The 15,506-nt window shown below is 34.3% G+C and overlaps 1 pseudogene across 1 annotated transcript; it reads right to left on the minus strand.

Moving 5' to 3' along the window:
• Positions 1-6,908: 6,908 nt before the first annotated feature.
• Positions 6,909-11,990, minus strand: LOC145167517 (putative disease resistance RPP13-like protein 1; annotated as a pseudogene). Its single transcript, XR_013741207.1, has 3 exons — positions 7,745-11,990; positions 7,484-7,543; positions 6,909-7,206 (listed from the first exon to the last, which is right to left on the minus strand). The product of XR_013741207.1 is annotated as a putative disease resistance RPP13-like protein 1 (transcript).
• Positions 11,991-15,506: the final 3,516 nt, after the last annotated feature.

A 15,506-nucleotide genomic window follows, 5' to 3' on the forward strand; every position in this document is an offset into this window, starting at 1 on the left:
CCATTTACCAAGTGGGCTTTGTACCTGTCACGAAAACCATCTGCTTTGTATTTCTTCTTGAATAACCACATGAAGCGAACAATATTAACCATTAAGGGCCTCATAACAAGGACCCATGTATTGTTAGAGATAAGAGCATTAAATTCATCCTTTATAGAAATGCTCCAATGTTGGGTGATTTTAGTGTTATCAACATATTTTGGTGTAGTTATTATTAATAATGAGATAGGTCGAGCTTCATTTACTAACCGAGCTTGGAGGTGCGAGATAAATGTGATAAATGTGAAATCAGGAATACGGTGTGATAAATGTGAATGTGTGATAAATGTGAAATTAGGAATACGGGGGTGTGGGGGCAGCGCCCCTGGGTGCAGGGTTCCAACGGGCTGCAGCCCCTTGGCGAGGTCTAGGGGCAACACCCCTAGCGGGGTCCAAGAGGCAGAGCCGTTGGCGATGGTATATTGGTTGTGTCTAATAACTACCATGATTTGGCACAATTTTGGTTTAACTGATTTTAACCACTTACCCTCAAGTCTAAGAACTTTTGTTTGGTTTCAGAAAAAGGGTTGAACATTAATATACTCGAAATTATATCATGTTTATATATCTCTCAAGAACACAATTAACAAGTATTCGGTGTTTCTCAATCTGAATTAGGCATGTAGTTCATATTGGTTCATTCTTGGATTATCCCACTTCTGAATTCGTGTACCCCAGGCAAAAGAGACGAATTACATATTTTAGAAAGTATTTGATAAACACGATCCTTGAATCTATCAAAGTCTTTTTTATTGTTAAATAGATTAATACTTATGAATTTAATAAGTATTACTCTATTTTAAAAAGTTTATCTCAATCTGAATTTAGATAATTAATATTTAAATCTTGTGTTTTAAAAAGTTTTAAAATACACCTTTTATATATATATATATATATATATATATATATATATATATATATATATATATATATATATATATATATATATATATAAAAGGTGTATTTTACAACTTCTTAAAACACAAGATTAAAATATTAATGATCTAAATTAATCATATAATTAATTAATCAATTAAAACCTAATATGTTGTTTTATAATTATCTATTTAGTTAATCTTATAATTAAATTTATTATTAAATTCATAAGTATTACTCTATTTAATTAATCTTATAATTAAATCCATAATGATAATTTAATTTAATTAAATATTAACTATTCCATGATTATCTCTTAATATTTAGGGTTTTATTTTTAATCGTATAAGGCATTCAAAATTCGGATACTAATCATATTAGGCAGATCGAGGCACAAAAATTGAAAAAACAAAAGGCGCGCTGAGTCTTTTGTGAAAAAAATGTTTGATTCAATTCATGTACAATCAATATTAGATACACCAAATGCTCTGATACCACTGATGAGTTTTATAGGATATAAAATACATGTACATGTGGAAAAATCACTTAACATTTAAGGGCACATGTAACCTATAAGGATCAATGTCATAACACTTTAAAGGTAACATACAATTAACACCAAAACCTAACATGAACCCTAATGTAATAAAAAATACCAAGTTAGGGTTACATACCTTTGAATTGTTGAAATAAAAAAAATTCTCTTCAATCCCTTGCATTTGATCTTAGAAAGCATAACACCAAAATTATGATGCCTCTAATGGTTTGTGCTCAAACCATAGAACTAGAAGACTATTGAGGGAGAGGATGAGAGAAAATTTTTAGCTATTCTCTTGGTAATGGAGTGGACGAATTTTTTTGGTATAGGTACATATTTATAGCTACTTAGGAAACCTTGGAAACCCTAATTTGAACATACAATAATAATATTTCAAATCCAAGTAGTTATCCAATTTCCTAATTATCAGGAGGCTTCCACTCCTACCTTCACTCACCTTCACCTAGGGGTGGCAAATCGGGTCATCGTGTCGTGTTTCTGTCTGACACGACACGACACGACAAAGTTTTTTGTAACACGAACACGACACAACACGATGTCGTGTTTTTTTAACTAACACGAAAATGATCCAATTAAAAAACGACAAACACGACACGACACGACAAAGATAACATAATATAACAATTAGTTTATTTAATTAATATTTAATCATACATAACACGAAAAACACGACAAACACGACAAATAAATGTTAAATCGTGTCAATTTCGTGTCGAATTTTGAACACGAACACGACACGACACGACATCGTGTTTTTTACACTTGACACTTGACACGACACGAACACGAATTCAAATTTCAATTTCATACCAATTTCGTTTCGTGTCGTGTATTTTTGTCGTGTCGTGTCAACAATTGCCACCCCTACATTCACCTCATTGTCATCATGTTCTTGTTCCTGAACATCCTCTTTTTCTTGACTCATACCTTGCTTACCAGTAGGTGCATGGGTAAAAAGATCAACAAAATCCTCATCACAGGTTAGGGACACATCCTCCTTTGCTTTACTCTTATGTTTCTTACCATTAGGTGTTTTCTTTGGTGTTTTGTTCCTTGATCCAGACACTTTAGTTTTCCCTCCTCTCCTTGCCATCATCTTAGTCAATTTCAGAGGACTAACATTAGCACCACCTACTTGATTACCAGATTCTGAAACTGGGGGAGGAGTAACATCACTTCTTGGTATATCAGGCCCACCAACTTGATCACCACATTCTGAAACTGGGGGAGGAGCAGCGACACTTCTTGGTATAGCAGGCTTAACTGGAGGGAATTGGTCAAAAATAGGTTGGCCTCCCCCATCTTTCCTAGGTCTTCCAATCTTCCTTTTTGGGACAGGGGGCTTAGGTACCTCATCATTTGTGCATGAAATCTTATTATGCCCAAGTTGTTGGCACTTTCCACACATCACAGTCCTAGTAACCTTTAACCTTTGTGAGGGGTATTTGGCATCTTGTGATTCAGATGCATGCTTCACTCTATTTACTTTGGGTCTTCCAGGCATCCTTCTAACTAGGGGTGGTAATGGTTTAATAAACTCAGTCATTGGCCACAAGTTGCTTCCACCTACAGGTTGTATGTTCTGACTATAGGTTGCAACATATTTGTCCTTGTGGAACCAAGAAGAAAGGAATTGACTTGGATCTTTGTAGACATAGTTGATTTCATCTTGACTATGCACACATGGTATGCCCGACAACATCCACAAGTTGCAGGTGCAAGTGTGATTGGCTAAATCAACCTTCTATCCATTGTAGCCATACCTAGTCTCAAACACATCACCACCACTTGGCACCACTGTCCACAACCTACACACAAAACAAACAAAGTACACATATAAATACTTAATATTTTTGGATACATGCCAATAAAAACTTATATTACCTCATATCTTTCCCAAATTCATTAAGCTTCAGTTGTATGTTAGGACCATAATTACCCCTCCATTTGGCTACCTCTTGACCTTGATGAAAAAACCTTTTCATAAGGAGAATCCTTATTTCCTCAAGCATTGTGATTATAGGCTTCTTCCTTATTTCTTTGATCATGCCATTGAAGCATTCTGCAACCCCATTCTCTACTGCTTCACAAGCATACCCATGAGAAAAGAATGCTCTGCACCAAGTTTCAGGTTTCCTTGCCATAAGATAGGTGTATCCTGTTTCTATTATCTTCTTTATCTTCTCCATTGTAGCAAGAAAGTCCCCTTTCACTGTACTCATAGCATCTTCCCAGAACATATTCTTTAGCTCTAATGATGTGCAATTCTTTCTAAAGTTTCCAAAGATGTGTCTAGCACATTGTTTGTGCTCAACATGAGGGAGTAGGTCTGCCACAGCCTGTAAAAGTCCCTATAATTAACAAACAAACACAACACAACACATGTAAATATTAATGACTGTAACATACAAATATATATTGTATACTAGTGTATGTTGTGGTACCTTGTGTTGGTTTGAGATAACAACCAATCCATTGCCAGCACCAAGATCCAAATCAACAACCAAATTATCAATGAACCAGGTCCAGTTGTCCTTATTCTCAACATTCACAACTGCCCATGCTATTGGGTAGACATGGTTGTCTGCATCCCTCCCAATAGCAGTTAAAATCTCCCCCTTAACCTGCCTCTTCAAGAAACTACCATCTAGTCCTATTACCCTTCTACATCCTCTGCTCCATCCATCTCTGAAAGCCTTGAAGCCAACATAAAACCTTTTGAAATAGTTACACCCCAGATTACTTTCTACCCCCACCAAGCAAGTTGTACCCGGATTACTCAACCTAATTGCAGCTGCATAGTCCCAAACCTTGGAATAGTGGTCTTCTAATTTCCCTTCTATCATCCCCATTGCAGTAGCCCTTGCTCTTTGGCATTGCCCAAGAGATACACTCACTGAAAACCTTTATAGCACATCTGCTTGCATCTCTAGCAATGTCATCTTGGGCTTCATGATTACATCTTTCAAGTAGTGTTTGGCTAACCAATTGCTAGTAACTAAGGAACCAAAATGATAATTCCTAGCACACAGATGCATTTCATTACAAAATTTTATCTGGAATGTTCTTTCATTGTACTTCCATCCAGCTGCAACCCTAAATGGACATTGCATTTGTTATTATCATTGATGTCCCTGGTTCCACTACCACACTTAGCTATAACCCTCACTCTATCACTTTTTTCAAAATAAAGTCGGTACCCTCCATGGACTGCATAGTTAGTTAAAGCAAACCTGAGTTGAGCAAGGGATTCATAACAGTCTCCTAATCGGGGCCTCATCTCTTTCCAGTCAACATTGGGATCATGCACCCTATACTCCACACCAACATCTTCATTGTCCTCATCTAAGTGGGCATGCTCTTTTTGTTGGACACCAGGAATGTCTCAATCATCTACCATTCCATCAATCCTCCTCCTTAATATGTTTTCATCATACAATAAGTTAAGAAACTGATCATCACATAGTCTTGAGGGGGCTTTGAAAGTTTCTTCAGAAAAACCCAAGAAGCTAAAGTCAAATGCATCATCATCGGAGTCAGAGTCTGGAAGGTATGTCTTCTCAGGGAGCTTAGGCCCTTTAGGCTTCTTAGTTCCAGAAGTAGAAGCCATCTATTTCATAAAAATAACAAAAAAAAAAAACAACTTGTTAGTTCAAACTTGGAACTCCATACTCCATAGACGAAGATAACCACCCTCATAATCATCAATTTCTTGTTTCCATACACGTACCTTTCTACTCCAACCTTACTTCACCAACGATTTCGGAGCTTCAAGTTGCGAAATTGGGGACTATGAAACTCTTCTCAGCGTCAAAACCTTCTCGAATGCATGAAAAACCCTTTAGCAGTGATGGTTCGTGAAAGGTGATGGCTAGGGAATAGCTTAGTGGTGACAGGATGGTACAGGTTACTGCTGGTGACCGGCTCGTTGCCCTCAAACGATAAGTCAATGAAAATATCGTGGTCACAGTAAATGAAAAGTTAAATTCAGGGCTTTTTCCAATTTAGTGCCAAAAACATAGGACTTCAGTGATATTAGTCCTTATCTAGAAAAAAAATATGTTAAGTTAAATTCAGCCTCATAACAATAAAAGATGACATTTTAGATGTTTGATGTATATGGTTGGTTTCATTCCAGTTTTGTCCTCATGTACATCATGGCAACTAAGGTTTTCTTTTTTATATCACGAAAACCTTTTTCGATATTACCTTCCAAGTTTCAACAATCAACTTTAATTTATTGTTTATAATTCGACTTGAACAAGACTCTATTTGATAGTTTTACATGCACGTTATGTGTTTGATAAAATATTTAACGTGCATGATAAAATTCTTGACCAAAGTTATGAACTGAAACAAGAATAACATGCAAATGCAATATTTGGTTAATAGATAGTCTTTTCACAAGCAATTAATGTGTATTTTTCTGACCGAGTATGTGTCCTTATTTGCCACATCTAAGCAATTTCTGAAATATTAACCTAGTCATTAATTTTTTTCGTGTAAAGAATCACTTTGGGTGATAACATTAGTCATGCTGATCAATCTGCAACAATGACTAATGATCTTCAAAAGTCATAACTTTCTACTTGATGAAAGTTATTGTTTGAAATGGATGGTAGAAATGATTTGAGATGGATTCTCTAAATCTGTAGCATATTATTTGTTTCATTATTAATCATATATTGATAACTTTCATACCTTATTTTGTTTCTAAGCATTCAAGGAGTTTTTTTGTTCAACATAATGTGAAGCAAATACTATTTCTCTCATATCGAATTGACCAAATCAATTCTGAAAATTTGGAATGTGGATCTGAATAATGGTTCACAAACTATATCTATAATAGCATTGAATCTACTTGTGTTTATCTCAACATCTGAATAATAGTTCACAAACTCCGTTACTCTCTAGTGGCCATGATCACCATCGAACCACTATTCTTTGTATGATACTATCTCTTTCATTGTCTCTAATCTATTCTACAAGTTATATTCCATCATGATTGTTAAACAATGATTGATTTGGTGTTCACATTGACTTCAGATGGATGAAGTTTTCTCAATTATTCCAAGTTAGTTCTCTTTCTTCGTCTCATTTTTCTTATATAGTTTTTAATTACCCCTATATATAAGTCAAATAATATTCCCTTATTCGTATAAGCGCAATTCTTATAAGCATAATATTTTAGAGGTCTAGAGGACTCTAGTGATGGCCTAAACTTGTGAAGCAGAGGATTTAACAAATCATTTATAGACTGAGGTCCTTAAAAAGTTACATTTTCATGCGTAGGCACAAAATCATTGCAAGAAAAAGGTAGTGAAAAATTTATTCCAAAAACTCTTGCAAATAAATGGTAATAAAAATGAGTTCTCCTTCCTATCTTGTTAAATACAATACAACTAATAAATCCCCTTTTATTTGTTAACTATTTTCCCTTTAATTAAACATATATATATATATATATATATATATATATATATATATATATATATATATATATATATATATATATATATACACACACACACACACACACACACACACACACACACACACATGAGCTTCTAATATTTCATATACAACTCGCCCAAAACATCTGGATCACCCCTTGAAATTAAGTTGATTGGTCTGCTTGTGGAGAAGATATGCAGAAATCAGGAATACGTCTTTTATGCTCACACTTGTCTGCAATCGACAGATCTGCCTCAGAGAGCAATTCCAAATCATTCCTATTTCACAAATGAAATTTCAAACCTACTATTTTTCTTTTAAAGTACTTAAACTTTTTAACCAGTTAGTTCTAATATTTTGCAATCCATCATATCCCTTCCATGTTCACAACTAAATGATATTTTTTTAACAAAAGAACTTCCTGATATTGTGACATAAATTTATTTTTTATGCTAAAACAAGCTCTAGGGGATGCTTTTATAGTGCAAGCAAAATGTATTATTAAATTTATGTGTATATAAACTAAAAGAAGTCAAAGGCAGAGGGAGGGGCTACCTTTTTTTTTTTTTGTATCATCATGTTTGGGAAGTGAATCCAAGTTCTCAATTAAGTGGCCTGCCAAATTTCAGAAAGCAGGATGAGTTAATAAAGTTATAAAACTGCTTGTCCATGTTTACAACCATATATTGACATGCAAACAATTTCTTTTATCATATACATGCTTATGTTGGATATAATATTGGCATTTGTTGGTTGAAAGTAAGCAAAATTAAATATTATATTTATAATTTATCATCAGCAGAGGGAGGAGCATACCTTCTGATTAAGTTTGTAACTGCTCAGGATATGTCAATGCAGGGGATACGTGAGACGAGGGGCCAGTAAGAGCCTCTTTTACTAATCCTTTCTTTCAGATTTGGGCATCCTTCAATTCCCAAACTCAAGAGTGAAGGCAGCAACATTTCTGGTAGATCCATCGCCTTTGGGCAGTCGATAATGGAGAGATGCTGGAGAGACGTCAGGTGTTGGAGTCCCTTTGAAACTGATTCCAGTTTCTCAAATTCGATTATGCCAAAAGAAGTAAGAGATGAAGGAAGAAGATGGGACAGCTGACTGAAATTACTCACATCTTCCGACTGTCCACCTGTTAACCCTAGCTCCACAAGCGAGGTTGGAAAAGTCTGTGGGCCCCACATTGAAATGGGCTTCTTCAACCCTCCTATTAAAAGGAAACACAATTTTGGAGGCCAAAGCCCACGAGAAAAGGAAGCATCCATGCTCAGACATCTTACTATTGCCAGATGTGTTAACACATTGAGTTTCGGCAACTCATGGTCAGGAAATGACTCCATATTTGGACAATCGCTTATTTCGAGTTTCAAAAGGTGATTGAAGGAACTCAATTCAGTGATTGATTTCAGATTTGGCCAATCACTTATACGTAGAGATTCAAGCTTTGGTATGTTTGAGTTGATCAGAGGCTTCTCTCGTCCTCCTATCAACTCCTTTTCCAATAATATATTACAATGCGCGATGGTAAGTGACTTAAGGCTATTTGGACATCTGAAATGCTCCAGGCTATTAGAATGCCATACCTCCAAGCTCGTAAGAGATGTTAGGTAGCTCCCGCAATTATCCTCCTCTTTCTCTCCTAATCTCACCAAATTTGAACAATCCCATACATGCAACGTCCTTAAATTCACAAGAACCTTACTTGCCTCTGCTTCTGATTCCCACAAGTATCTTATTTCATTACACCCTGTGATCCTTACTTCTTCAACTGCCCCAAGATACTCTATCACACCTCTCCACACCTGATCATTAAGTCCTGAAATATAACTTATATCCAAGTTAGTGATCGATGAAGCTACATGAACCAGACTTCCTACCACTTCATGACCGCACCCACTTATCCTTAGAACCCTCAGTGAAGGTAATGCTTCAACTGAGACTCTAACCAAATTAGGACAACTTTCAATACGAAGCTCTTGAAGGCATGGAAATGTTGTATCGACAAGTACCCCATTATTATTGGTTGACCATGCCTCCCACCCTTTCATAATTTTCAAGTGAAGGGAATGGAAGACCATTAGTCCCAAGAAACTCCAAAGCAACAACTTTCACCTCATCCATGCCTTCAATAACCAACTGCTTAAGTGATGGTAGCTGCCCAAGTAGCGGTAGAGACGTACACCTTTTACAACCATTTAATGTCACTTTAGCCAACCGATGAAAGGAGGGATCCCCAACCCAGCTCGGAAACTCTGTACCTCCATATGACACAATCTTGAGACGTTTTAGATTATCATTATGAGGCTTCATCACATTCAGGACCTCCAGTTCAACTGTTTCCTTTCGAGAATTATCAAATACACCACTCCATTCCACCACTAACTCACTTAGCCTCCTGTGGGATAAGTTCACTTCCTGTGCATGCATTGCATTTTGCACTTTGTCAAGCCCCTTAAAGGAAATTTTACCTTGGAGATCCTTTAGATCTTTAAGCTCGGTTATTGAAAAGCCGTTTTCTCCTTCAATAATGATCTTAGAGAGAGTTCGTAGGCTTTTCAACTCACCAATTCCTAATGGCATCTTCTTCAAAAGTGGAGTGCCCCTCATGTCAAAATGCCGCAAATTTTTAAGCTTTTTGAAGCTGTTGGGCAACTTTTCTAGTCTATGACAGCCAAAAATTATCAACGTCTGTAAATTATAAAGGTCACAGACATTATCAGGCAAATGTGTGATTTTAGTTCTAGAAAAATTAAGATACCGCAAGTGCTTCAGACCGCCAATGAATTCTGGTACCTCATTTATGCTAAGTCGACTAAAACTTAAGACTCTTAATAATGGTAACTCACGAACTAAGTCTGTCAGAATTTTATTCGATAAGTGGAATTCTTGCCACCATTTTTGCTCAGAAGACAATGCTAAGAATGTTCTCAAACTATTAGCTCCTTTCAATGCCTCGAACTTTGTGTAAATCATATACTCCTCACAAACAAATGACATATGGCGGTACTTACCCGAATCTGCCTTCCCAATTTCTTTCTTCATTTCAATGTCTAACCTTGAAAAAAATTCTCCAGCAACAGACATGGCTAAGTCATTCATCAGGTCATGCATAACAAATAACGATTTATCATTAGGTGCCTCTTGGAAAAATGACCTTGACAACAAGTCTTCAAAACATTCAACACCCATACGTTCCATTGATTTCCCTGTAGTACTTGATTGATGCAAAAACCCTTCCGCCATCCATAATAGAATCAACTCCTCCATGTCAAACATGTAGTCCTTAGGGAACAAGGAGCAGTATGCAAACAACAGCTTCAAATTGGCAGAAAGATCATGGTAGCTTAGCCTAAGAGCTGGAGTAATCTCATCTCTCTTCCCTAAGCTCCATATCTCACTATTAAGCAGCTCCTTCCATTCTTCCTCGTCGGTTTTTGTCCTCAATAACCTCCCAAGCGCTATCAAAGCCAATGGCAAGCCATCACATTTTTTGACAATACCTTCACCATGTGGTTTAAGTGTTGGATGTGAATCGAAGTTATTTTCACCAAATGCATGTTGACAGAATAAAGATACAGCATTCTCATGTGACAAAACAGAGAGACTGTAAGGTTGATTGTAACCTAGTTGGGTTAGCAACGACAGCTTCCGGGTGGTCATGATAATCTTACTTCCTGGTGCCCCTGCAAGAAATGGGCGTTCTAAAAGTTCCCAATCGGTATAGCTTTCACTCCACACATCATCAAGAACTAGAAGAAATCTTTTCTTTGAGATCTTCTCTTTTAAAGCTACTTGAAGAAGATTTAAGTCCTTAAATTCTTTGTTTCCCCCGCCTATCGATTGAAAGATAACTTTGCTGATATTGAAGATATCAAATTCATCAGAAACACAAACCCATGCCTTGAGTTCGAAGTGAGCCTTCCCTTGCATTTCATCATATAGAAGTCTGGCTAGAGTGGTCTTACCCACCCCACCCATACCAACTATGGGCACGATGCTAAAGTTTTTATCACATGCTTCATCCCCCAGTAACTTGTGGAGCAACACATCCTTTTCACCTTCGCGTCCAATAATCCTAGATGCATCTACCAAAGAGGTCTCTAATCTTCTATTCATATGTTTTGGGCTTTCATCTTTCACACTTAAACCAAGATTTTCTTTTTCCTCTACCAGTTCTTGTAACTTGGTGGTAATAGCATCTAACTTGCTACCCATCCTACTACTCAGTGAGAAATTTGTGCAACAGGTTGGGATTAACTTTCTTACCATGCTGGTGGTGGCTCCAGGTTCCTCGGTCAACTCACGATGCATACCTTCTGTTGCCAAGTCATCAAGTAGGTCGTCTATGTCGTAAGCCAGATGTTGGAGACCATTCAACCACTCTTTAACAGCTTCATCACTTATTTCCTTCTGAGAAGCATCATTAAGCAGAGCTTTAATCTGGATTAATGACCTCTTCAGTTTGCTGAGCTGGGAATCAATTCCCTTAGCGCGAGCAATCTTCTTGAAGGCTTCAGAGGCCAGCTTTTCAAAGAACACAGAGAAGAAGGCCGAAACAACAATTTCAGCCATTGTTTATGATAAGAGCAGAGAATATTAGTGGAAATGGGGAAGAAATGGATATGCGGAGAGAATGATTTCAATTATTGTTTATAGTAGAGATGTGAATGCACACTGAGAAAGGTTTTAATTATGGATGAGGGCATAGATTCGGATAAAATCAATGCACACCACAATTTTGTGGCCCCAAAAGTTGCAAGGCTGTAGTTTGAAAAATAGTTAACAAAACATTGCGAATTATAACTAATTTATCAAAAGGAAAATCAAAGAACATTCAGACCTCACTGCTCAGCAGCTCATGGGGTCGATGAGGTCCGAGTTGGTATGGTGGCCTGGTGGGTCCAGATAGTGATTGATGGATCGCCGAAACCATCCTTCACGGCCGACTCTCCGTTCGATTTTTCCATGGCCCTCACCATCTTCTTCCTGCTCGCCGTTCTCTTCTTCATCGCCTTGTTTCGTAAGAATTTCCACTGCTTGTGTGGGATTTGGAGAGTAACGAACCGCGTGGTGGTAGTACTACTAAACCTCGTCTCGCTGTGGCATTATTAATTTTTGCGACAATTAGTCATATGCTTATAAACAAATTATATTTATATTAGCATATGTATTATATGGGTTAATTTATATATATATATATATATATATATATATATATATATATATATATATATATATATATATATATATATATATATATAAAGGTCTTGAAAATTTTTATGTTATAAGAAAATAATAAAAAATAATGAATTATTATAATGTAAATGTTTTTTATCTTTTAAATTTAAACAGATAATTTAAATAGAAAAACTCATAAAATGACATGTGAAAAAAAATCAAAATAACCACAAAATGACATTTAGCAAATTGAATCAGAATATGACAAGTGACAAAAAAAACTTCCATTTATTAGAGAGGAGGATTCTAATAAAACCAATTTATTTTTTAACTTCTGTTAAATTAATGCACAGGATAAACAAAAATGGTTGAGATCACGTGGACTTGTAAGAATTACATGGCATATTTTGTTTAATTATAGGTTTGATAAAGAAAAACACTATTAATAAAAAATCACGAGATGAAAAAATACATTTGAGAATAGTGGAAAAACACAAAAAATCATGGAAATAAAATTGATATATTTCAAATTAAACATATTGGTAATGTAATAAACACAAATAAAATGAATAAAATAAATTATAAATTAATATGATGCATGTAGTGTGATTTACTATTGTTTGATTTTGACTCGTAATACTATAACATTTATTGACCAATGTCATGTTTGATTTTTTTATGACATAAGTTTGGTCTTCCTTTAGGAGACGTTGAAATTTCGAAAAGTTATTATTAAAACACGAGATTATTTTTGGGAAAACTAGCCATATGCTTATAAAGACATTATATTATATTATTCTAATAAAACCAATTTATTTTTTAACCTTTGTAAATTAATGAACCGGATAAACAAAAATGGTTGAGATCACGTGGACTTATAAGAATTACATGACATATTTTTGTTTAATTATAAGTTTACTAGGTTTAAATCCGTGGAAACCACAGATCATAAAGAAAATCAGTATTAATAAAAAATCATGAGATGAAAAATACATTTGAGAATAGTGAAAAAACACAAAAAATCATGGAAATAACATTGATATATTACAAATTAAACATGTTGGTAATGTAATAAACACAAATAAAATGAATAAAATAAATTATAAATTAATATGATGCATGTAGTCTGATTTACTATTGTTTGATTTTGACCCGTAATACTATCGCATTTATTGACCAATGTCATGTTTGATTTTTTTATGACATAAGTTTGGCCTTCCTTTAGGAGACGTTGAAATTTTGAAAAGTTATTATTAAAACACGAGATTATTTTTGGGAAAACTAGACATATGCTTATAAAAACATTATATTATATTATTCTAATAAAACCAATTTATTTTTTAACCTTTTTTAAATTAATGAACCGAATAAACTGAAATGGTTGAGATCACGTGGACTTATAAGAATTACATGACATATTTTGTTTCATTATAGGTTTCCTAGGTTTAAATCCGTGGAAACCACGGTTGATAAAGAAACGCAGTATTAATAAAAAATCGTGAGATGAAAAATACATATGAGAATAGTGAAAAAACACAAAAAATCATGGAAATAAAATTGATATATTACTTATTAAACATGTTGGTAATGTAATAAACACAAATAAAATGAATATAATAAATTATAAATTAGTATGATGCTTGTAGTGTGATTTACTATTGTTTGATTTTGACCTGTAATACTATAACATTTATTGACAAATGTCATGTTTGGTTTTTTAATGACATAAGTTTGGCCTTCCTATAGGAGACGTTGAAATTTCGAAATTTATTATTAAAACACGAGATTGATATTTGGTACCCAGTCAAAACAATAAAGGAAAATTAGATTTGACATTGGAATGAATATAATAATTTTTTATTATAATGAAATAAAATTATATAAAAAAATTGTAAACAACCTCTTCGTACATGAAAATCATTTCAATTGATAAAACACCATTATTTTTTGTAAAGTTTCATAGCTTCGGTACTCGGACCTTGATGTGTGTATCATCATTGATTTGGTCAATGTCTTTTAGGTACAATATCTTACATGTAGGCATTTCCTGTAAGGTTGTAAACAAATGAAAGGAGAATCAAAGTTAAAAAAAATAGTAATGTACTTTCAATAAATTTTATATATGAGTTCGTATTTTGTTTCAGGACTCACTCACTTAAAATACAATAAATTTGCATGGAATATGAAGAACGAGAGTGTATTCTACTAGAATACACTCTCATTCTGCTGGAATACACTCTCATTCTTGTAGATATGAATTCATTCTGAAAGAATATTATTGTTGACATTAATGACGAATTTAATTAGTTTCCATAAAAATGAATTATAAGTATGGATAACATTTAATATACATATAATTAATACTAAATTTTTATTGGTGCATTCTAACACACAATAGATGTGAGAAACATTTGAACATCTCTCTCTCTCTCTCTCTCTCTCTCTCTATATATATATATATATATATATATATATATATATATATATATATATATATATATATATATATATATATATATATATATATATATATATTAAAAAATCTCAGGTTATAAAATAGATAACCTATTTATTATATATAATAAAATGCAAGCTATTTAAGTACAGTTGGAATTTCCAAGTGATATATTTTCAAACGTTTAGGTAATTGGAATTTACAAGTTTGGCCTCCTATCTTTATCTATTCTATCATATTCATCATCCTATCGTAATAAAAGTATCCTCATTTACCTCTATCATTCTCGCTCTCAAGCTTTAAGCCCGGAAGGAAAATCATTTTGAATCAAAAACACAAATGTTTTCACTATTATCCAGAAAAAAAAAAGTATGTTAAGCTGGATTCAACCCCATAACAGTAAAAGACGGCATATTTTAGAGATTTGATGTATTACACAGTTGGTGGCGTTCCAGTTTTGTCCTCATGGACATCATGGCAACTAAGGTTTTCTTTTATATATCATGAAAACCTTTTTCGATATTACCTTGATACCTTCCGGCCACGTTTCAACAATCAGTTTCAATTTATTTGCTTATAATTCAATTTGAACAAGCCTCTATTTGATAGTTTTACATGCATATTATGTGTTTGATAAAATGCTTAACTGAAGTTATGAATTGAAACAAGAATAACATGCAAATGCAATCTATGGTTAATTGGTAGTCTTTTGGCAAGAAATCAATGTGTATTTCCGGACAGTGTATATATGTCCCTATTTGCCACATTTAAGCAATTTCTTGAATATTACCCAATTGTAAAAAAAAAATTCTGAGTAAAATGATCACTTTGGGTGATAACATTAGTCATGTCGATCAATCTGCAACAATGACTAATGACCTTCAAAATTCATGACTTTCCACTTGATGAAAGTTTATTGTTTGAAATGGATGA

This window comes from Lactuca virosa, chromosome 3 (assembly GCF_052849685.1).
Source record: "Lactuca virosa cultivar CGN04683 chromosome 3, Lactuca_virosa_CGN04683_v6, whole genome shotgun sequence".
Classification (NCBI taxonomy): domain Eukaryota; kingdom Viridiplantae; phylum Streptophyta; class Magnoliopsida; order Asterales; family Asteraceae; genus Lactuca; species Lactuca virosa.